At 45.2% G+C, this 27,269-nt stretch overlaps 1 pseudogene; it reads right to left on the bottom strand.

Annotated features, from left to right (window-relative positions):
* Nucleotides 1–151: 151 nt before the first annotated feature.
* Nucleotides 152–26,766, bottom strand: LOC118017126 (annotated as a pseudogene).
* Nucleotides 26,767–27,269: the final 503 nt, after the last annotated feature.

The following is a 27,269-nucleotide window of genomic DNA, read 5'->3' as shown; positions in this document are numbered from 1 at the left end:
TGGGGCTCTTTAGAATCAAGAGGGAACTTACAAGGTTCCCGTTTAAATTTTCATCCAAATTTCCATTTCCAAATGTTGAAATCCTTTTTCTCAGACACCCAAATCTCTCTTATTGGGGGAGGGGTCTCCTGGGGGTGGGCCCAGGGCCCTCTCACCGCGCCCCCTGTTCATTGACACCACTCCTGGAGTCCTGTGGGGTCATCACACCGGGCAGCTCAAGTGGGCTGGGGCAGGGCTCCATGTGCAGGGCCTGGAAACTTCATCTGCCTGGGAGGCTAGCCCTTCAGTGGCTGGGGTCTGCGGCCGCCCAATCTCACTGGTGAAACCACACTCTCCCAGCACCCTGCCGCCATCCAGAAGCTGGTCATCCCCGTAGAGCAGCTGCATGTCAGGGCACCGCTTGAGGATGCCCTCAACGATGCGCTTCAGCTTCAGCACTGGGCTCCACTCCTTCGCCTCTGTGATGATGATGGTCTTATGGCACTGGATCAGGAGAAACACATCCTGGGGGGCGGCGGGCCAGCGTGAGGGGGGATCCCTAGACCCCACCTTGCAGGGCCTGCCACCCCCCGCCCCTCTATACCTTCCATACCCCCCCCCCATCCTGCCCCAGCCCAGCCTCCAAATGTTGAAGTCTTAAGTATTAGCCTCTAGCTGCATAATCCAAATCCCAGCCTGTTCCCCTCTGCTCCTTAACTACAGAGGAAGCAAAAAGGAGTACAGGAAAGGAAAAGGGTCGCCACCCGATGCCCGTATTTAGATCTGGGGACTAAAATAGGGAGTGAGGGGGAGTGAGGGGAGAGTTGGCTCACCAGCAAAGTTACTGGAAGCTGAGGACATCTGGCAGTTGGCAGGCAGCTCAGTGACATTGGGAATGTCAGGGGCCCTGGGGGATGGGGGTACGAACTGTGCGAATTGATAGGGGTTGCAGACCAATGTGGAAACTAATACTAAATGGCTAATAAGTTGCTAGGGATTCCTGCCTTGAAGGATCATGACTAGAAGTGACTAAAACCAACAAGAATTAGGGTCATGAGTATATCACAAAGTGGGAAAAGGGTATAAAGAGGAAATGCACAGAAGGAAAAACCCAAATGGCTAATAAGTATATGAACAGTTACATAAACACTAATAATCATAGAACTGCGAACAAAAATGAGTCGTTGGAGACTGGCAAAAATTAGACACTGAAATAAAACATTGGCAACGATGTGGAGGCGTAGGAGGCCTCAGACATCGCTAATGGCCGTGCAGACCAGTAAAGCCATTCTGGAAAGCGATTTGGCAGAACTTAATGGAACAAACGTGAGACTGCTCTGTGACCAGGGATTGTTTTCTCAACATAGACCCAAGAGAAAGTCCTTTAAAGTTTCTGTAGGGACATCACCAAGGACACCGTCATGGTGGTGTTCCTGGTAAGGAGAAGTTGGAAACCTTCTAGGTGCCTGTCGCTAGGGGAGTATATGGGAAAATGGTAGAGGCATACAGTGGTCTGCTCTTCAGTACTTAGAAGCAGGAACTAGATGTGCTCAGGGTAGAAGTATAGATTTTTAAAAAATAGTGCTGAGTGAAAAACCAAAGCTGAAGAAAGAGAACAATACCATCCACAATGTGAAACATATACAGACACAGTAAGTGTCCCTGAGTATTTTGCAAAGATGCTATATTTATTTAGGAAATTAGAATGGCTATAACAGAAGCACTCTAAATGATCATACATTAAACTAGATACATTTTTTTCTCTTGTAAAAATTCAGACGGGCAGCCCACGGGAGTACTGTGACTCAAAATCACCGAGGACCCAACTGCTTCTATTCTTGTGCTTTCCCACCTCATTGTGGCTTATAGGTCCAGGTCCTCTGAGGCTGCTTGATCTCCTCCCTCACCCTCCCAGTTGGGGCATGGGAAGGAAGAAGAGGAAGGAGAAGTACACATTTCTGCCTATAGGGCAACCTAGAAGTTGACACATCACTTCTGCCCGTGTCCCATTGCCAAAATTAGGTGCTGTCGTCAGCCTAACAGCCCACTACAAATTCTGTTAGTGTGTAAGGGAGACAAGAAGCAGTGTCCAACACAAACATGTACATAAGTAACGCAAATCAGGCACATTAACGTGGGGACCCGAGGAGGGAGGAGGAAGGACATTTATATGAAACAAGAAAAGCGTCCTTATGTGGGTTCATGAGGACAGTATATCACAAACTAAGACCTATGACTAAGGCATTCCTCTGCACCTGGAGTTCATTTAAAAAAAAAAAAAAAGGAAGAGACAAGGAATGGAAATGGAAGGGAAGGAAGAACAGAAAAGAAAGAAGGACAGCAGAGGTTCCAGTCGTGTGGAGAGTTCTCAGGGGAGCGGTATGGGGGACTGACACTGCACCGTGAGTCGCAGCTATTCCAGGACCAGAGGGCACTGTTGCTAATAGTCTCGTGAAACCGCCGAAGAGAAGCCACGTTGGCCTCTGATGTCCTAGGTCAGCTCGTCTTTGTGTCCCTGCTGTTCCCTGAGCAATTCCAATTGCTTGAGTGCACAGAGAGCTGGTTCCGTGGAAGATCAGGGGTGGGATTTTCCAGGCTGAGGATTCTGTGGGTCAGTGAGCTGGCCATCCTCGCTTGCAAACCCCAGGAAGAACAGAGAGATGGGCAGCGGGGCTAAACTCTCATGCTGCCCTGCTCTGGGGAGGAAGGAACGAAGAGGAAGAAGCAGGCTCACCAGGCTGCAGAGTGTTTGGCGGGAAAACACTGACCTGGGTTGAGAGTTTAGCAAATCCCATTTGACTATTGCCCAGAAGAGAGGCCTCAGTGATTAGGCTGTAGTTAACTCAGAAGTGGCTATAGTGAACATCATTAACATATACATGTATTATGGAAGTCAGTTATTTTGTATTTAGACGACCGCTCTCAGTGTCTTTGCTACCAAAGAGAGAGTAAGAATAGCTTAGAAACAATACAGCTGCAAGGTCACGTTCTTGTTTTAATACTTATAGATGAGCAGTCTTGGGCAGTCACTTAACCTCTTACAGCCTCCCTTTCCTCACTGGCACAAGGAACTGAACAGTAGGCACCTAGCAGAGTTAGTTAGGACACTGTAGGTAATGCCATAAAGTGTCTGCAAGGCCTGGCTTACAGAGGGGTCCGACCATTATTACCATTATCCACTAAATATTGGAATAGGTCTTTTCCCCTATAAATGTTTAGTTGGTCACTTGGTTAACTCTTCAGTTCACCATATTTCTTTGCTAATAAGTGTGTGTGCATGTGTGGAGAGTGAGGGACAGCATTAACACTGCATCTCTCATTTCCATATAAACTGGGCGTCTTTAATTCTGTTAATCATTTTGAACCTGCAAGTCAGTCCTTTTGTCCATTGTTGAAACAGTTGGTTCTGGAAAACATGACAACATAAGCCACAAAGAACAAGCAGGGGCAGGGGAGTGGCGGGGGACGCATGAAGTCAGGTGATGTGGCGAGAAGGCTTTGTTTTGATCAGGTACTTGGGCAGCCTTCCAATCTTTGGTTATGCCATTACAAAAGAAACGCCACTCAGAACCTTTGAAACTGCTGACGGAAAAAAAGAGTCAATGGAACAAAATCTTGAACTTGGAGGAATCTTAGCTGTCCATGAGAGCGGTCCTGCTGTTTTCTGGGAACACGTGCAAAAGCAGAATAAGGGGCAACACACCAGTGCATTTCAGAATGAAGCTCTGCACTCCGGGAGAGCCAAAGCGAGGCTTCACCTAGCTCAAGGACCAAATCAATCACCAACACAGCTCAGATTTCAAACACGCTGATAGAGAAACCAGTATTTTTCAGTGAGTGACTTCCAGCATCTATTTCCATCCCAAACTGAAAGAAATCTGATAATGGCAAGGAGACTTCTCCACTCTCTGGGATTTGCAGGAGATAATAACACCTCTGAAGGATTAAAGGTATCATCTGCATTTCTTGCCCTATTAAGACCTGATTGTCTTTCAATTACTACCCATTGCTCGGTCTGTGGCTCTAAGACCCGACAGTAGTTAAGAGAGAATGTATTTATTGTAAAATCATGCATATTTTAATGGGGCTCCTTAGCACAAACTTATTTCTTAAGGATAGGATACTAATCATAGAAATTAGGGAACGCATTTGCAAACTTTAAATTGAACCTCATTGCGGTGCAGTCAGTTTTGAAGAAATGAACACCCTGCACCAAGAAAAGGAGATATGTAATGATCATTTCTTCATAAAAATATAGATTAATGGTATAAAAATGTTCTCGCTCACTTCTAGGAAAGGTCTGTAGATGAGTTTGTTCGTTGTACACAAGGAGAACTATGGAGATAATTTCTTTTTGCCTTGGCATTCAATTGTAACACTTCCTTTTATGCATGTACCTGTAACCTCTATCCCTTCGTCTCTTTTATATAATCTCTTTTTTGTTCTTTAATTCTTAATTCTCCTATTTTATATAATATTTGATTTTATGAGATGCCTTGGATATTCCTGGAGATCTAGGTGTTTTAAAAATCCGTCAGATAAACGCTTTCTCCCCTGGGTGAAATGAGGCGAATTCCCTTAATATTCCATTACCACACACAGACATTTGCCACAGTCCTTAGGAACTTTCTTGTTGTCCTTATGTTCAAGTTGCTTCTTTCCCTGAAAGCTACCCTGTCCCCTTAACCTTCACTATCCTGTTCTGGCTCAAGTAGTGGCCTTATCGTGCCCAGATTACACCGTCTCCGCCCTGCCACGCTCTCCAGCCAAATTTCCCTTCCATTTAATCCCCAAAGTGATGCCAAGTTGACTTTCTTCATAGACAGCTCAAGGCCTCCAAGGTCACTCTCTGCCATGGCTGAAAGCTAAGGTTATGTTCATTCAGCCCCAGACTCTAATCAGAAGTGAGTGGCTAAAAGCCCAAGGACGGTGTGACCAGCCTCCCAGGCTGTTAGGCCCAGCCAGGTGAGTAGGTTGTTTTCTTCTGGAGGGATTTGAACTTTCCTTATTGAGACCAAATAGACAAGATTGAGCTTTTATTCCCAAGGATTGTTGTCTTATCTGCCAAGTCTCAGTCACAGGACAGGGGCTCCAGGAGTTAGCATGTTTGTTACTGGACGTGGTGACAGCTGTTGACGCCTTTGGTCTGTGAAAAAGGGATTACAGATCCATCCAAGGGCCATGGAAGAGAAGCATTTTCAGATAGAAAACAACAAAAATAGTTTGCTGTAGTACATGCTCTTTACCTGGTGCTCTTGACGGGGCGTTCGCTTGGGACCTCCCTTAGCTACCCTCTGCATGTTGGCCGGCTCAGAGTGCCACTCACCAAGCCAATGTCATGTGGTCTGCTCATTTTCCAGGGCTGCTGGAACCAAGTACTAAAACTGGGTGGCTTCCAACACATAAATTTATTTTCTCAGTGTTCTTGAAGTCTGGAAGTCTGAAATGAGGGTGTCAGCAGGTCCATGCTCTCTCAGGTCCATGCTCTCTCTCTGAGGCTTTGGAGGAGAATCATTACTTGCCTCTTCGTAGCTCCTGGCAGTTTGACCTTGGCATTCCCTGGTTTGTAGCTGCAGCCTTCCACACTGTGCCTCTGCCCAACCCAAAGCCGTCCTGTCCCTTATGTCTCTGTGTCTTCACGTGACCTTCTCTTGGCTTAGAAGCATACTGTCACATTAGATTGAGAGCTCGTCTTACTCCAGGAAGACTCCACCTTAACTAATTACATCTGCAAAGACATATTTCCAAATACAAGGTCAGATTCTGAGGCATTGGGGTTAGGACTTTAGCATATCCTTTTGGAAGTACATGATTCAACCCATAACTCTGGGATAAATGTAAGTTCGCGTCTCCCAGGCGCCCTTAGATACTCTGGGCAGGAGGAACAACTTTATCCTTAAGGTGGAGATGACAATGTTGGGGTGGCATCAGGGTGTTGGAGAGAGCGCACGTCCTCACCTCTCCAGGGCTCAGAAATCACCCTTTGCTCTTTGTCTGAGCCCCGCCACGTTGGTCTGCTAACTGGCACGCTCCACAGCCAGTGTCCTGACGACGTTTCTGTCTGTGTTTGTAGAGTGTGCAATCAGAGCCGCATCTGTGCCATTAAAATGCTTGCAGATCTGCCAGGAACAGGAGTGGCAGGCATTTTCCACAAAAGTTTCTCTTCCTCAGTCAAGCCAGGAACTGTTTCTAAAAGCACCACAGAGGCACTGAATTCCCGAGGGATCTGTCTCTGCAGGGAGCCAGACTTGCCGTCAAGTGCCAACTTCCTCTACCCAGGGTTCCAGGGCGCACCCCTCACAGGCCGAGTCTAGAAGAGCATTTGGCCGGCGGCTGGCTTTAAGGGAGAAGTGGGCAATGTGCTTCTGCCTGCAGATCGTACCCCAAGGTCGTCCTTGGGACGTTGGGGGGCATTGGGAGAAAGTGGAGGGGACTGAGGACGGCTCAGGTTTGCCCTGACGCCCTAATGAGGAGCATGTGGGTGGAGAGGGTGGACAGGCCCACAGTGCTGACAGCCCCGAGCCGGTGGACCGCCACCCAGCCTCCCAGCTGCTGCCGCCGCTCCAGTCCCTGGTGGCAACTACCTGGGTCTTCCTTTGGTACAGCAAGGGCATGCGGAAGGCCAAAACCAAGGAGCTCTGTGGGGCTACCCCAGGGCACAACCGAGGAGAGGGAGGGTGTCCTGGGTGCCTGGCCACACGCCGCCCCTCCCAGCACCCCCGGTCCCTTTGCCTGCCTCAGCCCATCCCAGCAAAACCTCGCTCTGACTTGGCTGGCTCTTGCCATCTGTGCTACCATGTAGATAGACATGAAGTAAATCTGGGCTCCGTGCTCAACACTGATCTCAAAACAAAAATCCAACCAGAAAGCCTTAGAAAAACGCTGTCTCTCCTGAAATCTTAAATAAGGTGGCAAAGATGGGTAGCAGAAAACAGCAACAAAAGGTCTAAAAACTGATCTTAAGGATTCTCTCCCCAGCTGATTCCCCCACACTCTCTTTTCTCCTCTCCCCCTTCTCCAGCTTTTTAATCCAGGGCTTCTGCAGATCTACGCTATCCTATGAAAAGTGATCTTCTTTTTTAAAAATTTTATTTATTTATTTGACAGAGAGAGACAGCCAGAGAGGGAACACAAGCAGGGGGAGTGGGAGAGGGAGAAGCAGGCTTCCCGCTGAACAGGGAGCCCGATGCGGGGCTCGATCCCAGGACCCCGGGATCATGACCTGAGCCGAAGGCAGACGCTTAACGACTGAGCCACCCAGGCGCCCCTGAAAAGTGATCTTCTTGACTCTGCCTTGCCATAATTCTGCTTCTGGACCCTATTTTTTATTATCAAAACAAAGACAGCAGAGCAGTGTGAATGGAGGTCTTCCTGTAGAAGGCTTGTAGGGGAAATATTTAACCAGTAATGATTTGAGTCCATACTACACTCCCAAAGAACCCTGAAAATCTTTCACTCCTCTATTCTATAGCTAGATTCTAACCCAGTATCAGCCAGTCATCCCATTACTGCTGGTCAGCAGTTATGAACAGCAGAATGGGAGAAGTTCAACCAATGTCTCCTCATCCTGGGTAGTCAAGACCTCCTGAGGAGGGACTGGGGTAACTCTCTCTGAACAGAGATGCCGTGTCTGGAACAATTATCTGTGCATTTAAATTATGTGTTTGTGTGTCATATATATGTCAAGCTCCGATTTTAGCTCATGTTACTGCATCATGAGCCAGCTGAGCAGCCATCACTAGATTTCCTTTTATGGGCTTAGGATTTCACACACACCATTCATTTAATATTAGACTTTTTAAATTAAAGTAATTAAAAAAAAACAAACCCTTTCCTGATATCTGACTCAAAGAGAAAGAATGGAAAGCTAAAAACAAGACACGACATCAGCTGAAATAAACTTGAATGCCCACCATGCTTTTTATTCTCAACCCTCATGCAGAAAGATCTCATTTGTTCAATGAACCAATTAATACTAATGACTGCAATTGTCATTCAAATGACGTGAGTTCACAGGATAAAGATAAAAACAGTTTAATTCAGTGTTCCAGGAAAATAAGAGTGCTCATCAGGTTGAGAGGAGGAAGACGCTAACAATTATAGTCCAGAAAAGTCTAGGCACCGCGTGCATCTGTCTGTGGTTCTTGACTGGGAATTCTGCCTGAGGCAATGTGCCCGTGAGCTGCCATCCTCCTGCGTCAGGCTTGGCCCCGCGTCCACAGCAAGCCCACACCTGGCTGGCCGGCCAGATGCTCCCACACTGAGCTGCCTGCCGTGGAAGGCGTTCACCCTGAGCCTGATAGAGGTGGTTTACCGCATTTGCCCTTGGTGCTTCCTGGATTGAAACTTCGGACTGTTTTTTGACTTCGTTAATAATGAAGAGGGAAAGAGAAGCTCTTTTTCTGTGAAGTTGGATGATGCTGCTGAGTTTTATTTTTGTACCTCAGGATTTCTTTTTTCCTCTGTCATTCAGGAAAGCTATTAGATAGCCCTGGAAGAGATCTTTGTAAACCTCCTCTCTGTCTTCTGACACTAGATAGGAGCAGTTTGAAATCATCTTCAAGGGATGAGCTCGGAAGTGGGGCAAGGGGTGTGGGGGAGTGGAGCAGGGGGTGGGGAGCCAGGCTTCCCCCTCGTGACCATGCGGTGGCCAAGTGACAGCACAGGGCAGGAAGACTGGCAGCGTGTCTGGAGGTGGGAGGGATACTCCAAGGCTCCAAGCTCCCATTACAGCTCTGGCTTCATAGCTCCCCAGCTTAAGAATCTATGACATGAAAAGCCCAAAATCCCATCTGGGAAGTAATTGCAGACCTCCTAACCAAGCCAGTTCAACCAGGTCTAGATTCTGAGGCTCAAAGATTCTTGTGGTTTATGGACCAAATGTCCCCTAAAATCAATGTGGGAAATAGCAGGTGATAGAAGCTTCTGGCATTTAAGAATGCTTTGATAAGATTGACTGAAATATCCCAGGGACCCAAAGAGGCTATTTTAGCAGCCCGCAGCTTGTCAGCACACAAGGGACACTCGCTTTAATCTGGGGGATTTTCACATTCGCTTTCTGAAGACGGTTGCCGTGACCTGAGGGTGTGTGAGTGACGTCATGTTTAATGCTGTTAAGCCATGTTTTGTGACAGTGGCCCCCAGTTAGTGTAGCCAGAACCACAAATGTGTCTTAGTGACCTTTAGCTAGTATATAAAGGCACATGCAACAACAATCTCTTCTACTGTGGTTTTTATTTTTCCATCTAGTACCACTGAAGGTCATCTCTGCAGTCACACCCGGCTAACGAACCCCAGAGCATTGTGCTTCATCTCAATCCAGTGACCTGTTTCACACTCAGCCACCCAGGCTCCTGCAGGCAGCACGCCACGTTTCAGCATCTCTCAGTGGGAGCTCGACTGGCATTTGGGGGAAGGAGGAAGAGGAGAGTGAGAAGGGTTGGGGTTCGGGCAGTTCATTGTATGGAGCTGTCCCTGCAGTGAGGAATGAGTAGCACGTCTCTCCCGCCACCACCCCCATCAACCACATTAAATCCCTCTGCCAATAGGCATTTCCAGATGTCCCTTTGGGAAAGAGAAACGCAGTTAAGAAACTATGTGAAAAGAAGTCAGTGAGTAATAAAACCTCAAGTGTCTTGCATAGCTGAGCATGAGGAACTGAAAAATTAGGACACCAAGTGGCCAGAGTGCATGGAGGTATCATTCTGAGTCCAGGCATTTTGCGCCCCATGGTATCCCAGAAGCTATCTTATTTGTAGTCTTGGATAAAGAGAAGACTTAAATAGGTGAGTAGAGAGAAGTGGAGATTGGAGAATCGTTAGACCACTGACTGGTGCACATCATCCTGGCTCCCGGTGCTGTCCCAGTCCCTGGATACACAAGCGGCTCATGAGACGTGCTGTACTCTCTGCTCTCGGAGTCCACGGGACTGCGCAAGTGCTTAAAATAAATCTTCTCCCGCTTTGTGTTTTGGCTTCAGCTAGTTTAAGGTGTCTCCGTGATTTTCAACCAGGAAGACTTGACTCAGAACTCAGACTTGAAAGAATAATTAATAATGCATGAAGCTGATAAAACGAGTCATTAACACAGCAAAGTCATCGAGGAAATGACATCCAGATGGTGACCACGTTTGCCTGGAATCTGTGTATGGCCACTGTCCCTCTTTTACATCCAGTGTCCCTGTTTGATAATAAATTATATGGTCACCCTAGCCACAAAATGGACAACGCGGTCTTCATGAGGAAAGTTGACCTTAACACGCGGGGGGACTTCAGATAAAAGAAGGAGGAAACATTTTCCCCAAGAGTCTCCTTTTGTTATAGATGCACCTGGACATGGTTCAAGATGAAATATAGCTGCCCCCAAACTGCCAGGCTGTGGATAAATTAAAAAGGGAGAAGGTAATATTACCTTATTATGTTTTCTTCCCTGACAAACTCATATAATAAAGTCTGTTATTGTGACCCATTAGAGTAACTAATTCTGGTTTGGCGGACAGAATGACAAGTGTTTTAGGTCTTAGAATCTAGGAAGAGGAATGTTGTCTAATAACGTTACTTAGATGACCCCATCTGCTTAGTATCCTCTCCTGCTGCAAACGGGGCAAAGCAGAAGCCCGATTCTTTCCTTTATCAGGTCAGTGGTGATTCCCATAGTTGAGGGACCTATGAAGAGAAGGTCTGTGTGAGAGGCCAGGAATCACACTGAGGCAGCACTTGGCAAAAGCCACTGTGTCTCTGATACCAGCCAATCAGGTTGTTTCCCGTTTTGAGTTTTCTGTTGCTGGGGTAATGGCTCCTGCATATGGAGTCCAAAGCCAGAACTTGCTTTGCTTTTGCTTTTTAATTTTATTTTTATTTTTTTTTATTTTTTTGAGACAGAGAGAACGAGAGAGAGAGCACATGAGAGGGGGGAGGGTCAGAGGGAGAAGCAGGTTCCTTGCTGAGCAGGGAGCCTGATGCGGGACTCGATCCTGGGACTCCAGGATCATGACCTGAGCCGAAGGCAGTCGCTTAACCAACTGAGCCACCCAGGCGCCCCTGCTTTTTAATTTTATTTCATTAATTTGGGACATGTAGGTAGTACTTGGAACACTTCATGTCTGCTCCTTTATCTTGCAGTAATTCATTTTATCAGTGAGACCTTACCTAGCCAGTCCTGTCATTGTGCTTATCCCTGGGGCCAGGTTGCTCTGAACAAAGAGGTCCTCTGACCCCCTTTAACACAAAGGACGTCTCTACCCTTTTGTGTGTGTGTCACTTTTCTGTTTAGCATTTACTTGTCTAGAAAGAGGGGGAAGAAAATTAGGATTGGACTGCCTTCTTCCATTCTACTCTTTGGTGGAAAGGCAGTATATAAATAAAGAGCAAGAATAAGGTTAACATAACTTCGGTCGTAAACTTCTCACTCTGACTTTCTGAGTAGCCCTGTGATGGTAAATTTTATGTGTCAGCTTGGCTAAGAGATGCCCACACAGCTGGTAAAGCATTATTTCTGGGTGTGTCTGTGAGGGTGTTCTGTAAGACATTAGCGTCTGACTTGGTGAGCTGAGTGGAGCAGTGAAGCGGATGACCCTCCCTGATGTGGGTGGGCAGCATCCAGTTGGTTGAGGGCCTAAATCATAGACTAAAAAGGTGGTGGAAGGGCCAACTGGCTATTTCCCTGCTTGAGCTGAGACATCCGTCTTCTCCTGCCCTGGTTGTCTTTGCTCCTGTTTCAAGGACTTGGACTGAATGACACCACCTTGTTTTCCACTTCTCCAACTTGCAGATAGCAGATTACGAGACTTCTTGGCCTCCATAAGCCCTTGAGCCAATTTCTAGAATAAATCGCCTCGGAGATATATGTCTCTCCATATCCTATTGGTTCTGTTTCTCTGGAGGACCCGGACTAATACAGTTCCTCCAGGAGCCTCCACTCACCTCTTTTTCTGTAAGACTTTCCTTTGTTACTATTTGTGGATGCTTTTGTGGATTTTAACTGCTCGTGTCCCTGGGGCTTAGACACCAGATGTGCCCCTGCTGGGTGCACCTCCAGGCCCTCTCTAGCTCTTGGCTATCCAGACTTGAGTAGCATTTCTTCTCCGACCTCTCGCTGCCATCCTGACTCTGCCTCCCGTGTCCCCCTTCCTTGTGTCTTCCCTTCTACTCTGGGAGGCTTCAGTGGATCCCTGACAGTTGACTATCTTTCTCAAACTTCTCCCCTTCTTCCTCAGATTATTTGCAGCAATTAAGAGCCTGCCTTCTTTTCACATGTTCTTTTCCTTCTGGTCCAGACATTTGTTTTCAATCACACTCCTCTGGATCTTGTGTTGTGGGCTATCCAGTCATGAAAAACAGCACATCAATATGTTCTGGGTCTGTCAAAAACACCCCTTATTTTATACAAATCTTGTTTAACTTCTACGTGAGTTGGGTAATCTCTTCTGGGAGATACTCTCCCATGAGAGCAGAATTTAGCCCAGGTCTAGTCTCAGTCTATGCATGTCCTTCCTGGCTCTCCTTCCATCTTTGCAATGCTTTCTTTTAGAATCTCAGTGCTACACATTTCTGCTTTGAGGTGCAGGCGGTGCTCCAATGACTGTAACCTCTTAATTCATCACGTTGTGCTGTGAGTATTTTATATGGCTCTTTCTGCCCTTTCCTCTCACATCTGTCCAGATCCACTGGATAGAGTTTTTAAAATATTTAAGGAGTTCTCTTACCATGGATTTCCATTCAAAAATATCCTCATAGAAACACCCAGAATAAAAAGAAGGAAAGAAGGAAGGAAGGGAGAGAGGAAGGAAGGGAAGGGAAGGGAAGGGAAGGGGAAGGGGAAGGGAAAGGGAAAGGGAAAGGAAAGGAAAGGAAAGGAAAGACCCAGAATAATGTTTGTTTGAGTAACTGTCTTGGTACCCATGGTCCAGTCAACATGACACATAAAATTAATCATCATCACTGTCTAATATTCTGGAATCACATAGTGGTGATGGTAGCACAACATTATGAATATACCAGAAACCACTGAAATGTATACATTGAAATGGTGAAAATTGTTAATTTAATGTTATGTGACTTTTAATTAAAAAAAGTTAAAAACCACAGAAAATATCTCTATATATTTACTAAAAAGTCTTTCTCCCTCTCTTTCTGTGTTCTATCTCTGTGTATATGAAATATTCAATATATATAGAAACTATGTAATGAGAGAGATATACATATATAAGATATATATGAGAGATACAAATGTATATAAACATATATATGCATAAGAATTGACAATATCAAGTGCTAGCAGAGATACAGAGCAACTATAACTCTCATGCATCACTGTTGGGAATGAAAAATGAGAGTCATTTTGGAAAATAGTTTGGTAGTTTCTTTCTTTTTTTTTTTTTTTTAAGCATACTCTTACCTTCAGACTCAAATATCCCCCTCCTAGGTATTTACCCAAGAGAAATAAAACTTAGATTCACACAAAAAAGTATTTGAGTGTTTATAGCAGTTTTTTTTTTTTTTTAGTCTTTCTTCCCCCTAAAAGAAAACAACCCAACAGTGCCTTGATTGATGAACAGATGAACAGAGTGTGTCATACTGGGCAGTAACAAGGAAGGGACTGCTGATATGTACAACAGAACAATGTCAGGTGTCCTATGCTAAGTTCAAGAGAACAGACTCAAAAGGCTATCTACTTTATGATTCTTTTCATATGGAAATCTGGAGAATTATTATATGGACATTCTGGAAAGGGCAGAACTGTGGGGACAGAAAACAGATCAGTGGTTTTCAGGGATTGGGGCCAAGGTTAAGGGTTGACTACAAAGGAGAGATTTTGGAGCAAATGAAACTGTTCTATATCTTCATTGTGGTGACAGAGACACAATGTATGTATTCGTCTAATTCCTAGAATGTCGCTGTAAAAAAAAGTCTAAATTTTATTATATGTAAATAATATTTGAATTTTTAAATATAGGGAAAGTGCATATATGTATCCCTATGTCTTGGCACAGATCTCTGACATACAGTCAGGCACTCAATTAATGTTAATATCATCTTTATTTTTTAAAGTATTAAATAATAACATGGGATATAAGAGCTAAACTTTAATTTGTTCTGGGTTATTGGAACTTTTTCTGGCAGCCCTATTAAGATAAGGAGAAATTCCCTAGGGTAGTAAATAAAACTTTATTTGGGAATGGTTGGTTGAAGAGTTTCAATGACTTTGCACATCTTTTATTTGGGGCAGGTATTTCATTTGTTCTTCATTTGTGTTGGGCCGGAAGGGGCCCAGCCCTTGTCAATGTGTATGGGAAGGAGGGAGCTTCAATGGGCTGAAGTCTCAAATCCTGGCTTTGAGGTACCTAAAATACTGATTTGAGGTAAAATGAAAAAAGTAAGTGTAACGTAATGAGTTTTTCCTGAAATGAAATCTCTTCAACTTAAAGGACTGCCTGTTATTCCGACATCATTTGCTTTTTTTTTTTCTTTAATTCAAATGGCTTTCATTTGTGAAAAAGTAGCTTGGTGGCTGCCTTTTGGTATTTTGCTGTTTTGAAATGTCATAAAAAGAGTCTGCAGGGCTGTTTCATTCTCTCTGTCTCTGTTTCCTCTTCTCTCTCATCTGTTGTTTTTTTTTTCTTTAAAGATCTTATTTATTTATTTGACAGAGAGAGAAAGAGAGAGCACGAGCAGGGGGAGAGGCAGAGGGAGAAGCAGGCTCCCCACTGAGCAGGGAGCCCGATGTGGGGCTCGATCCCAGGACCCTGGGATCATGACCTGAGCTGAAGGCAGATGCTTAACCGACTGAGCCACCCAGGCGCCACTCTCTCTTACCTGTTTTACCCAGGCATAAGATCCAGGCATTGGTCTGGAAAATGCTGGTTGAGGACCGAGCTGAGGGGGCGGGGGTGGGGGGGCCGGGGGGAGGGCCCCTGTGGCCGTGGCCCCCCTCTTTCACTGCCCCCATCTCCACTGGGCTCTTGCACCTGGCTGACTTCAGCAGTGTGGCAGTCTAGCATGTCTCAGAAATGCTTTGAAAATTCACAAGGCGTTTTCTGAGTTTCAAGGACCTGTTCAGAAGTGTTGGATTTAAATGATCAAAAGCAAGTCTTTGCAGGTCACACATTTCCCCACATGAAGGGGAGGATTCACACCTCTTTGGATACTTTGCTGTTTCACCCTTTCTGCCTGTCAGAACCAACAAGATGGCGCTGGTTCCATCTAGGCCGTGTTTGGATCATGCTTTTCATCCTGGGCTCAAGCAAGGATCCCAGCGTGATCCCAAACGCCTGCTGATCCTCCTTCCCTTAGTGCGTAGACATCACCTGCTATGAAGAGGTCCTTCCACTGGCCTGTAGGAACATGTTGCCACCTTTATGTAATGCCTTGTAAAGGCTTTCTTCGAGCTGAGTGTCATCCCAACTTTACTGAAGGTCAGGTTTGTTTCTGCAGCCTGATTGAGATTTACTAGGCTGCCACCCTGTACCACCGGCTAAGGGAACCCAGAGTTCAGACTCATGGAGTGCCTTTGTGCTAGTATTTTACGGGCCATCTGAATTTGTCCTAATAATATCCTATAATTCGTACACTCATTAACTGTTGACATAATGCCTTGCAGGTGTGATTTTATTTGTAACAAGCCCATGGAACGATTTGCTCTCTGCCTGGGAGGTCCTAATTTCTCCTCCCATCTTCCCATCTCTCGATCGTTGAGTGGCAGGGTGGGGATACAAAGACTGGCCCCCTTGCCTCCAGGTGGGACCAACTTTGTGGTGCAACGACTTTCCATAGGATCAGACTGAAGCTCATCTCTGGCTGAGACCACATCTGGTCTTGCCCCACCTGCTCTTCTTCTCTTATTCCCCTTATCCTGACAGCATCCCTCAACAAATTATTTGAATGAGACTGCCTGTCTTAGACTCTGCTTCCAGGTAACCTGATCAAGACTGGCATGACCCCAGAGTTACCACAAATGGTGTGGATATGTGGAAGTCCGGTTGCCTTCAAGATAATTTGTCAAGAGCACTGCCTACTAGAGATATTCCATACTTAGTGGCACCAACCAGCCCAGCCTAATCTTCTCCTTGGGAAGAAAGTTGGCCACTGCCTTTTAGGTTATTTTCCTGAAAATTCCTGAATAAATAGGAATGTTTCCTGAAGAAACATTGTTGAGAGTAATAAAGCCTGCTGCACATCATGATATTGGTTATGCTGGGCACAGAGGTAAAAATGGTATCGAGTGTATAAATTTCTGGTGGCTACGGTAACAAATTACCACAAACTAGGTGGCATAAAATAATAGAAATTTATTCTCTCTTAGTTTTGGAATAAAAACCAGTACCATTAGGTCAAAAGCAAGGTATTGGCGCTGGGCCTATGCTCCCTCTGGAGGCTCTAGGGGAGAACCTGTTTCTTCTTCTGGTCTCTGGTGCCTACCAGCATTTTTTGGTTTGGACCCACATTACTCTAATCTCTGTCTCTGAGGCCCCAGTGATCTTCTCTTCATCTGTGCCGTGAGTCCCTCTGCCTCCTATATATAAGAATATACATGATTGCATTTAGGACTCACTCTTATAAAATAGGATAATCTCCTCATCTCAAGATCCTTAACTTAATCTCATATGGAAAGATCTTATTTCCGTATAAAGTAATATTTCCAGGTTCCAGGGATTAGAATATGGATCTCTTTGGGATCGGGACCGTTCTTCAGCCTGACACAAGGAGACAATTGTGGGGCTATTCTGCATTCCTGTGCTCTTCCGTGATAAACCTCCATCATCAAAGGTGATCCAAAAACCTCTTCTTCACACGTTTTACACTTGCCATACTATATACTGTGGAGGACACACAGAAGTGAAATCACAGCCCTTGCTATCAAGAATCGTGCCATTATTTCAGGAGAAATACCCCATGCTCAACACTAAATAACACCTCAAATTAATATAATTTATTGCCATTGACACCGGATTCTTATAAGCCTTACATCCCAAGAAGGAGTGAAGAAAGCCACTGAGCTGGAGTGGTGACAGAAGGCTCTAGAGATGGGAAAGACTTGAGCCAAGCCTTAACATTTTGGCCAGGCAGAGGGGAAAGGAGTTGTCTTAATCCATTTGGGTAGCTATAACAAAATGCCACAGACTAAGTGGCTGATAAATAAGAAAAAAATGTATTTCTCACAGTTCTGGAGGCTAGAATTCTGGCACCAGCATGTTTGGGTGAAGATGGTCATCCAGGTTACAGACTTCTCATTGTGTCCTCACATGGTAGAAGGGACCAGGACCAGCTCTGGTTGGTGGTGGTGGAGGAGGGGGGATCTCTTTTATCGGAGCAATAATCCCATTCATGAGGGCTCCATCCATGTGATTTTCTGATATCACATTGCATTAGGATTCCAACTTGTGAATTTTGGGAAGACCCAGACATTCAGACCACAGCAAGAGTTCAATTTATTTTCTCATTTGATTTCTACAGTTGCCCTTTAGGACTGTGTCTTTCAAACATTTTTGGCTCAATTCATATTAACAAATACATTTTATATCATGACCTAATGTATAAAATGTATTTCTGAAATAAAAGTTTCTCAAGACAATATTTATCTTCAACACTTAGGAGTTCTGATATACTTTTATATTCCATTCCATTTCATTTCATTCTGTTTCATTAAAAAATGCCAGTCGAGGCTCAATACCTCAGTAAATTGAGTTATAACCATTAGAGTGGATTGAGACATAAACATTTAAAAACCACCACTTCACTGAAAATATTGTATCATGATTTCTGACCATACTGGTTATTAGCTAGCTATTGTGGCACCTGACAATTATCCCCAAAATAAGTGGCTTAAAACAACACCCCCTTATAAGCTGAGTTTCTGTGGGTCAGGCATCCAGTCATTGCTTAGCTAGACGCATAGGCCTCATGGTCTCACAGTCTCTGAAAAGGCTGCAGTCAAAATGTTGGCCAGAGCAGTGGTCTCGTCTGAAGGCTCAACTGAAAAGCAGAAGATTTCACTTCCAAGCTCACTCACATGCTCGTTGACAGGACTCAGTTCCTTAGAGGATTTGAAGGTCTTAATTCTTTGCTAGCTGTTGGCTGGGCACCTGCCTCAGTTCATTTCCCTGTGGACATCCTTCGCTGATTTCATCAGAGTGAGTAAAACAGAGAGCAAGAGGGAATGAGCAAGACACCATCAGGTTTTTTATCATGTAGTCTCAGAAGTGATATCTCACAACTTTTACTATATTCTATTTGTTAGAAGAGAGTCACTTAGTCCAGCCCACACCTAAGGGGAGAGAACTGTGCAATGGTGTGAATACCAGGAGGCTGGGAGTTACAGGGAACTATCTCAGAGGCTGCCTACCATACTGATAAATCTGGTATCAGCAAGAGAAGGACTTAGTGGCACTTGGCGGGTACTGAGCATAAGCTGCAGTCTCACCTGCTCAGCCCTTCCGTGAGCCATCTTGACCTTTGGCAGCGCATCCAGGGTGACTATTGTCTACAGTTATGACCCTAAAGAACAAAATGCTGAGGAGCATGGCCTCGAGCTAAATAGGAAAGCAAGCATGTAACCTTCATTTGACATTGGGGGTTGGGGAATGAGGTGTGAGGATTGATTTGCTCATGGTCATACTGTGAGTTAGTGGTAATACTATAGTTCTAGCACAGCTCTCCCATCTGGAGAGATGAGTAATTTGACCACCATTACTCAGCTCTCCTAACTTAGTAAGTTGTTAACCTGACCATGGTTACACAGCTAGGTGTTTAACATGGTGACATACTGTGTCATAGCAAGCTAGAAGTTTGAATGAAAAGAACTAATTATCTCTTTCCGTGAAATTTGCCAATTTAGGAATTTTTACTTTCTCTGAGGCAGAGAGTATAACTTTTATAAAGGAAGCCAACTGTGTCACTGATTTTCAGATTTCCTCACAAAAGGTGGGCACTGTTCTCTTCTGCCTAACTGCAGTCCATTCTTTATTAATAACAAGAAACTCTAGTGGTCTTTAGAATTTTGATAATAATTAAAAATATTGAGAAATCTTTTTTTTTTTTTAAGATTTTTTTATTTATTTGACAGAGAGAGAGACAGCGAGAGCTGGAACACAAGCAGGGGGAGTGGGAGAGGGAGAAGCAGGCTTCCCGCCGAGCAGGGAGCCCGATGCGGGGCTCGATCCCAGGACCCTGGGGATCACGACCTGAGCTGAAGGCTGACGCTTAACAACTGAGCCACCCAGGCACCCCCCCAAAAATACTGAGAAATCTTAAGAACAGAATGCTATGCCGCACAAAATCTAGGGTCTTTCAACTTTGTATTTATTTACTTGAAGGAATGAAAGCTTCGCATTTGGGAAAATGATTTCAAATCCTTAGCCGCCTCCTTTCCGCTAGGGCTCTGTGTTATAGGCCTTTATAGTGTTGTAGCCATGCTCTGATGAGTAGCCAGTGACTCACTGATGTGTCTATTTTATATAGAGTATTTTCCGGTGTGTTGAATGTAGTCTGGACCTTAGGCAGGTGAGGGTGACTTCCTGCAGCAGGAGATGGTGAGAGGCCTAACGGATGTTGGAGAGGATGAGTTTTGGGAACTCAAGGCCCTTTCTGTAGCCTCACCCCATCAGGGAATAATAACACTGCTCTTTACCTGCTTTTGTTGCCATGGTGATGTCCACACTCACAGTAGCCAGAGACTGTTGTGCTGAGACTCTGGAGGATTTTCTGCTTCCAACAACCCACTAAAGGGATTTCAGTGACAGTGCTCACCAGTGATGCAGCCCGCATTCAAATGATGGCAGTAGAAGTTTTGAAGAGCAGGGGGAGCTGTCATGGAGTGGAAAAAAGAAAAAGAAAAAAAAAGGAGAAAGAGAGAAAGAAAGAGAGAAAGAAAGAGAAAGAGAGAGAGAGAGAAAGCAAGCAAGCAAGCAAGCAAGAAAGTTTTATAAAAAAAATTCCTATTTTTGAACTGGAAATAATCTTGGGTATTGAGAGAACTTTTTATCCTTTCTTTTTTTTAAAAAAAGATTTTTATTTATTTTACAGAGAGAGAGAAGCGAGAGAGGGAACACAAGCAGGGGGAGTGGGATGAGGGAGAAGCAGGCTCCCCGGTGAGCAGGGAGCCCGATGTGGGGCTCGATCCCAGGACCCTGGGATCATGACCTGAGCAGAAGGCAGACGCTTAACGACTGAGTCACCCAGGCACCCCAATCCTTTCTTTTATTTCCTCTCTTAGTGCAGTCATACCTCTGAGGTTCTGAAAAAAAAAATCTGCCTGGAGCTCCCAATATGGGGATGGATTGAGTGGGAAAGAGGGTTGAGGCATGAAACTAAATGTGTATTTGTATCTTTTTCTCATTTTCAGAGTTTTGAGGGTGGGAGGGGTGGTGTCTTTTTTTCTGAAAGAGCTTTCCTTTTCTCTGGATGACAAGACATGGCAAAATAGAATAAAACGGATCTGTGAGTTCAAAGGAGACTGAGAAGACCAAAGAAGGATTTTGGATACCTTGAAAGTAATGATGAAATTTATTAAAAATATGATAAAAATATTTTGGAATGACTATAAAAATAATAACATACCTGCACCTTTTTCTTCTTGGTTTTCAAATAATTGCTGGTTATCTCTGGCATGCAAGGGTCTTGCCTGACAGAAATGTTGGTAGAACATCTGCCCACGAACAAGTTCTTGAAACTTGCAAGAACTTTCAAGTTCTTGAAATTTTCCTTTCAGGATTTACATCTCTGTCTTTTCTCCCTTCTCTCCCTCCCATCTTTTCTTCCTTTCTTTCTATATCTGGTTAGTTAGTGTAACAGAACCAACTCAGGTTGGCTCCTTGGTGAGTCAGAAACTGCCCCGGATTGAGTTGTCCCACAAAGAAAACTTTATTTGCAGCAAATAAGGAGATCACAGGGAATAATTTCCAAAACCATGACTCCCGGAGCAAGGGTGGATGGGCTCCTTTTATTGGGAGTTAGGATGAATATTTAGATAACGAAGCCTTGTCAGCATATGTAGAGGTGGGCATGAGGTCACGCATGTGTCTTAAGGAAACATCCCAATCCATATAGTGTATCTTATGTAAATGAGGCTGTGGCTCCTCCTTGGGTGGAGATTTCAGTATTTTAAATGAGGTGACGGTAGCCGTGGGTCATTTTAGAGGTCGTCCGTGGTCTGTCTGCGCAGGAGCGGGCAGGGGGTAAGCTCAAACTGGTCTGGGTGGTCTAGGCCAGCTGGAGTGCTTGTCAGGGCGGGTGCTATGGCTAGAGGGGCCGTTTCGCTTCCATTTGCCTGAGTTAAGAGGTAAACTGGAAGAAGAGCTTAGGGAAAAGAGTGGGACAAAGGTTGGTGAGTATGAGCCGGTGGGCAATAAAGGCCAGGTCTTGGGGTCTAGCTGGTGACATTAGCATTTGATCTCTTTCAGTAACAGAGGTTGGAGGATTGGAGACTCAAGTGTTGCCAGTGGGAATGTCAGCTGATAGCTGTGTCTTGGGGAGACTCATGAAGAGTTTAATCATTAAGCTCCATAAAAGAGAGTAGCGGGGCTTGTAAGGGTGGGTCTCACAAAGCCTGGGAGGGGTCAGATGGCTGTTTGGGCCACCCTCCCTCCAGTCTCTGAGCACCTGAGCAACAGGATACACTGTCTCTTCCCACGGTGCTCTGCCTTTCCTGTGGGTCTGCTCGTCTGGGCTTCTCTTATCTTTGTATCTTCTTGCTTCCTTCCCCACTGTTGATTCTCTCCACTTTTTCCAGCTTCACTTTTGAGGAAGGTCTGACTGGCTTCCTGATTATCTTTTCCGTTTTTACGGAACTTTTTGTTCGAGATGGGTCCCAGGACAATCTGGGGATTGGTAGTTTTCACCCCAGAGTGGGTCTCCTGGCCTGAACATTGCTGATCCTACTGGAATTACTGCTCAGGACTCCTTACCTTGGTGGCGCAGTGATTCTCAAAAGGACTGGGGGTCTCACACAGCGTCTGCCACAAACACAGTTTCCGTAAAAACGCCCAGAGCTTCAGTAGTGTCTAGTCCCACATGTTTTCGCCTGACATAGGAATGACTGCTCTTTCCCTTGGTGATACTTCCTTTTTGTGACAACCATTAAGTTCCCTTGAAGGAAATATTCAAGTGAGATAGGCAGAGTTCTATTTCTTTACTCTCAAGGGAACGAACACCATCACAAGAGAACGCCAGTAGGATTTTAGAAAGCCGTGGTGACACCTCCTCCAGTCTTGCTTTAGACTGCCGGCTGCAGGCAGCTCATCTCTTCCGTGGTGTGAGTGGACGTGGGTCAAGAAACTGACCGGGGCTTATGCATGGACACTGCCACCATCTGCTCAGTCAAGTAACCATCTAAAATGGATTGAATTCTAGTGACCTCAGACTGGGGATTAATCTGTGTCCTTATGGATATTTCTCATGCTGGGTCAGTTTGCTTCTGCCTCCATTGCTCCCCATGGCCAGGAGGCAGCGTAACTATACACACGAGGTGGGGACGGAAGTTTGGTGGTGCAGAGGTAAGGGTGCGCAGCTGGCTTGGACTTTTGTCCCTACATCTCTCCAGGTGTGACTGCTTCCTTATCTTGTTTTGGGCTTAGGAAGGATACCATTTGGGAAGACACGCTTTCCTTTTGAAAATGATAGGAAGAATTATAATGTTGGAAAAGTCAGCCATCTTGGGAGGTTTACCAGAGGTTCCTCCTTGACCTAGTTTCAAATCCTCTGCTGCATTTCCTCTTTCAGCCATTAAGATTTAGGTTGCTATTAAATGTCTTCAGTTTAATTTGCTCAGAGGCCAATGCCCCAGCATCTGGTCCACAGCAAGTGCCAGAAAGACCTAAATTGCTCCAGTTGTCCTCAGCGAAACCAGTATCCCACTTCTCACGAAGGCAACCAGCTTAGAGCCTGCGTTCTAAATGTGAGCTCATCCTTATACAGTGAGAGAATAAATTTCTGTGAACTTGTGTTCTACACCTCTATTTATACATCCACATGTTTTCTGCTTCCCTTTTATGATAACACAAAGCTTCAGCTGAAACCACAAATTGCTTAAGTGACCTCATTTCATCTGCTTGCTTTTTCCTATTCTTCAAGATGGTATTTAAAGAGTTAAAAAAATGCGGGGACAGGAAGAGCCGCAGGTGGAAATTTCAGCTGTTCAGGTGAAAATGCAAAACAATGAACAAGTACCTGGGCAGAGAATCCAGTGGGAGTAACAGTGAAGGCAAATGCCCAAGGATGTCTTCCATGTTGTTTTGTAGAGTCTGAGGTTTTTGAGTGCTGGTTTCAAAGTAAGCCGTATGGGCCTTATGGGGGAGCTTGTTACAAATGAAGAACCTCAGGTTCCCTGTCTGGGATACTGAATGCAAATCTGCATTTTAACAAGCCCTCTGGTGATTCTTAGGCACTTTAAAGTTTGAGTAGCACTGGCCTAAATGTTGGTGTTGTCATAACAACCTGATTGCATCCATTCCAATTGAACTGTTTATTTTATCCACCCTGACTTCTCCCTGCTCACGGGTCTGTAGTCTTCCCTATCGCCTGGCACACCCAGCCCAGTGTTTCAGCTTGGCCAAGAGATCAAGCCAGACTCTGCAATCCCCCCTTTAACTTTGCATGCCGTCACTCCTCGTGCACACATTTACCTCCCCTCAGACGAGAGTATTTCATTCACCACGTGAGTGTGTGTGTCCGACCACACATTCATGCTGTTGCTTGCCCTTCCTGATGCTGTTCTTTCTGTCTGATACACCCTCTTTTCCTTTCCTCTGTGCATGGTGACATCTTGTCAGATCGCAAATGTTCCTGGGTGGACTGAGACCTTGGGGGCCTGAGGCCTCTGCCCAGCTGGGGTGGCTGGGGGGTGGGGGTAACGTCACAGGAGGGTCTTAGTCTGTCTCGAGAAAAGAATTCAAGGACAGACCAGACCATGTTCCAGTGGCACAAGTGAAGGGTTTATTAAAGTGAGCAAGAGTATACTCTCGAGCTGGGAGAGCCGGAGAGCTCAAGGGAGAGCTGTGCCCACGGTTTGGGTCTCTGTCTTGTACTGACAGTTGTTAACTAAGGGGTGCGATATTTATTATTTGGAGGGGATTTCTTTGGGAGCAAGGTTTTGAGCCTTTTCTTCCTTATTTGGTCAGGGTCTCTGACCTTGCTTGTCTTGGACCTGTCTGGTTTGATCTGGCTTCTTGTGGCTTCTTTGTGGCCGTGTTTGTGGGATGCTGCCAGGGCAGGTCGCTAACTTTCCTGGTGTGGGGCCTTGATTCCCCTTTGCTGGTCTCCAGGCATCCCATTAAAACCTAACTAACTGCCTCCTCTAAGGGCCCCATCAAATGGTATATCCTTAGTGAAGCCTTTCCACAAATGGATGGGATTCCTCTCTGTCTTTGAACCCTTGTAACACTTGGTTTATAGCTCCTTTATGTTGTTCCAATGATGGCTTGTTTTCTTGTAGACAGTTCCTCTGAGCTTCTTTGTCCTCTCCTACCCTGCTCCATATTGTAAGCTCTCAGAAACAATGACCTCACTTTAACTCGTAAGGGTTCTCCCACTGAAGTTATGAGCTCAGTATCTTGCACAGCATGTGCAGTCAATGTATTAAATTATCCATCAATAGAATTTGGTGAATATAAAATAATCATATGCTAGGCTCCGCATTTAAGGAAGGTGATGAGGGTTATCATCCGTGCACATCACGAGTTGGACTTTTAGTAGCTAAAGAACATTCTTTTGCTCAGCCCCCTTTTGGAGGAATCACTTCAGTGGCAAAGGACAAGAATGAACTCTCTGGTCTTAGAACATTGCAAGGCTCATTGGTCCTGGTATGCGTTTAATCTCTGGTTTGTCTCCATTAATGTGGGGCGCTAACCAGGATGACCAGCCCCATGTGCGAATCTTGGTTCTGCTCCTCCCTAGATTTGTTCCCTTGCTCAAGGAATTTGAGCCTCAGTTTTCCTCCACGCCTCAGTGTTTCATATGATAAATGGGACACAAGAAGTGTTTGGCATGATGGCTGGCACACAGCAAGCAAGCTCTTAATAAGCAGTAACTGTTTTCAGGATTTCAAAGATGAGGATAATTGTGATCGAACTAATAGGACCTTTGTTTGTTGTAGCATCTTGAAAAAAAATTTAAACCAGCAGATCTTAAGAGGATGTGTGCACCCACAGTGTTGAGTGCTCCGTGGAGGACCGAGCCCACTGAGATGCTTTTCCTATGCAGGTGGATAGTTGTCCCTAAATGACAAAGTGTCACTAGCTCAATCATGGACAAAGTATTTTTTTCCTCTACCATCTACAAATTTCTCTAAATAACTTCTTACCTTTGAACCAACTGCTATATAGAATAGCATCTACGGTTTTCACCAAAGGAAGGAAAATCTGTGTGGAATAAAGTAAACAAAGACACTTTATGGACATCATCTTAAGCACTGAAAAACAGAGGTGGAAGAGAAAAATAATTAGATTATGACATTATCAGCATCACTATTCTCTACATGTGCTGTTGTCATGGCAATGGAGGAGCCAGTTAGCATTGCAAAATCTTGCCTCCTTGGCAAGATTTTATTTATTTGACACAGAGAGAGAGCGCAAGCAGGGGGAGCAGCAAACAGCAGAAGAAGGAGAAGCAGGCTCCCCACTGAGCAGGGAGCCCGATGCGGGGCTCGATCCCAGGACCCTGGGACCACGACCTGAGCCGAAGGCAGACGCGTAACGACTGAGCCACCCCGGCGCCTGTCTTGGCTGGTTCTGTAACCTGCCATCTTGAGAACAGCAGCATACTTGACAGCTCAGCAATTTTCACACAGACATCTTGATTAAGTTGATGGATTTCAGCTTTCTTGAAACATCCAACCAGCCTTGACTGGTTCTTCCTTCTCTGATACCTCAATTTGCAAAATAATTGTCCCTTTCTTCCTGTCTTCCAACTTTGCTCATTCTCATTGGCCCCAGAACTTTATTAAGCTAAATCATTTTCTCATCTTCCATGTTTGTTACTTTCTTACTAAATTATCAACTAATTAGGTATGTTATTTGATATTTCCATGAAATCAAGGACTCCACTTCTCTTGGGACTTTTCTCAGTTTGTTTCTTATGTTAAAGTACATGAAACCAAAGGGAGACTTTTTTTTTTTTTGGCTGGTAATTCTTATTAAGGAGTATCTCAAATTATCACTGCCTAGAGAGTGAGGAGAGGCCTAGAAGTTTGTGGAAAAAGTGAAGCCATTGTGATCCTATTGGGTCTAAATTGCAGGGATTAGAAAATTCTGTGGGCTCTTGAAACCTGTTTTCCCTACCCTCCTATCCAGTTCTTCCTTCGATAACAGCATTTCATTTTCCTTTAGGGGTGCTCTACTCCCACCTTTAGACCATGTGGTCAAGTGGGGTTGACCACATCCACTCTCTAGAGGCTGGCACATGGCCCAGACTTGACCGGTGAGGTCCCTGGCCAGAACTTTCTCTGGATCCAGTGTAAAAGGCATTTTTCCAGCTGAGGTGTCTAAGCAGGTAAGACATAAGCTGGAGCTGCTCTTGTCTGTTATTGTCACCAAGGGAGAGCCCCCTTCAGATGAAGCCACCTAGAGAGAAGCAAAGCTGAGATGCAGTGAGGGTGACCAAGGTCTTAGGATCTGCTGGGCTCAGAATCAGATTTTTGAGTTCTGTAAGCTATTTAAATACCTGGCTTAAGCCAGTTGGGTTGTGTTCTGTCACTGCGGGCTACACTAGTCCCGTCTGATATGAGGAGCTTGGATTCATTCACAGCCTTGTGTGGTGTGGAAGGTTGAAGAGGAAATCGGAGTTTTTCTGAATTTCCCATGCCGGTTTTATCATATAGGGACCGTAGGAGAGTCTGGCTTTACTGTGTTCACATAGACTTGGAGGCAGTTGAGTAGAGTGGCAGGGAGCCAGAGCTTTGGAACAAAAACTCCTTGGTTTCAGCTTCTGTTTTTGCACCTGTGTGGCCTTGGGCACATAACTTAACCTCTCTGACCTTCAGTTTCTTTATGGGTAAATATAGTTGTAAGGATTAAGTGCCATGCTGTGTGGAGGTTAGCCTGTGGAGAAGGGGGGTGGGCAGGATGACATTCTGAATGTATGAGAGGAAACTCATTGTCCCAATGGTGGGAAAGAATCTGCCGCCTCATCGGTCAGGAGGAGCCACAGGGGCGACCTCACCACGGAACCCTCTTTGCGACTTCTGTGCTCCGAGTAAGCGTGCTCTGTAGAAATTTCTGAGCTTCTCAGCCAGAATTGTCCTTCGAACCCCTAAATCCAACCACGTTGCTCCTGTTTTAAAATCCTCCAACAGCTACTCATTGT

Source organism: Mirounga leonina, unplaced genomic scaffold (assembly GCF_011800145.1).
Source record: "Mirounga leonina isolate KUSES-001 unplaced genomic scaffold, KU_Mleo_1.0 Mir_168, whole genome shotgun sequence".
In the NCBI taxonomy this organism is placed as follows: Eukaryota; Metazoa; Chordata; class Mammalia; order Carnivora; family Phocidae; genus Mirounga; species Mirounga leonina.
This window is presented reverse-complemented; position numbering and strand designations above follow the sequence as displayed.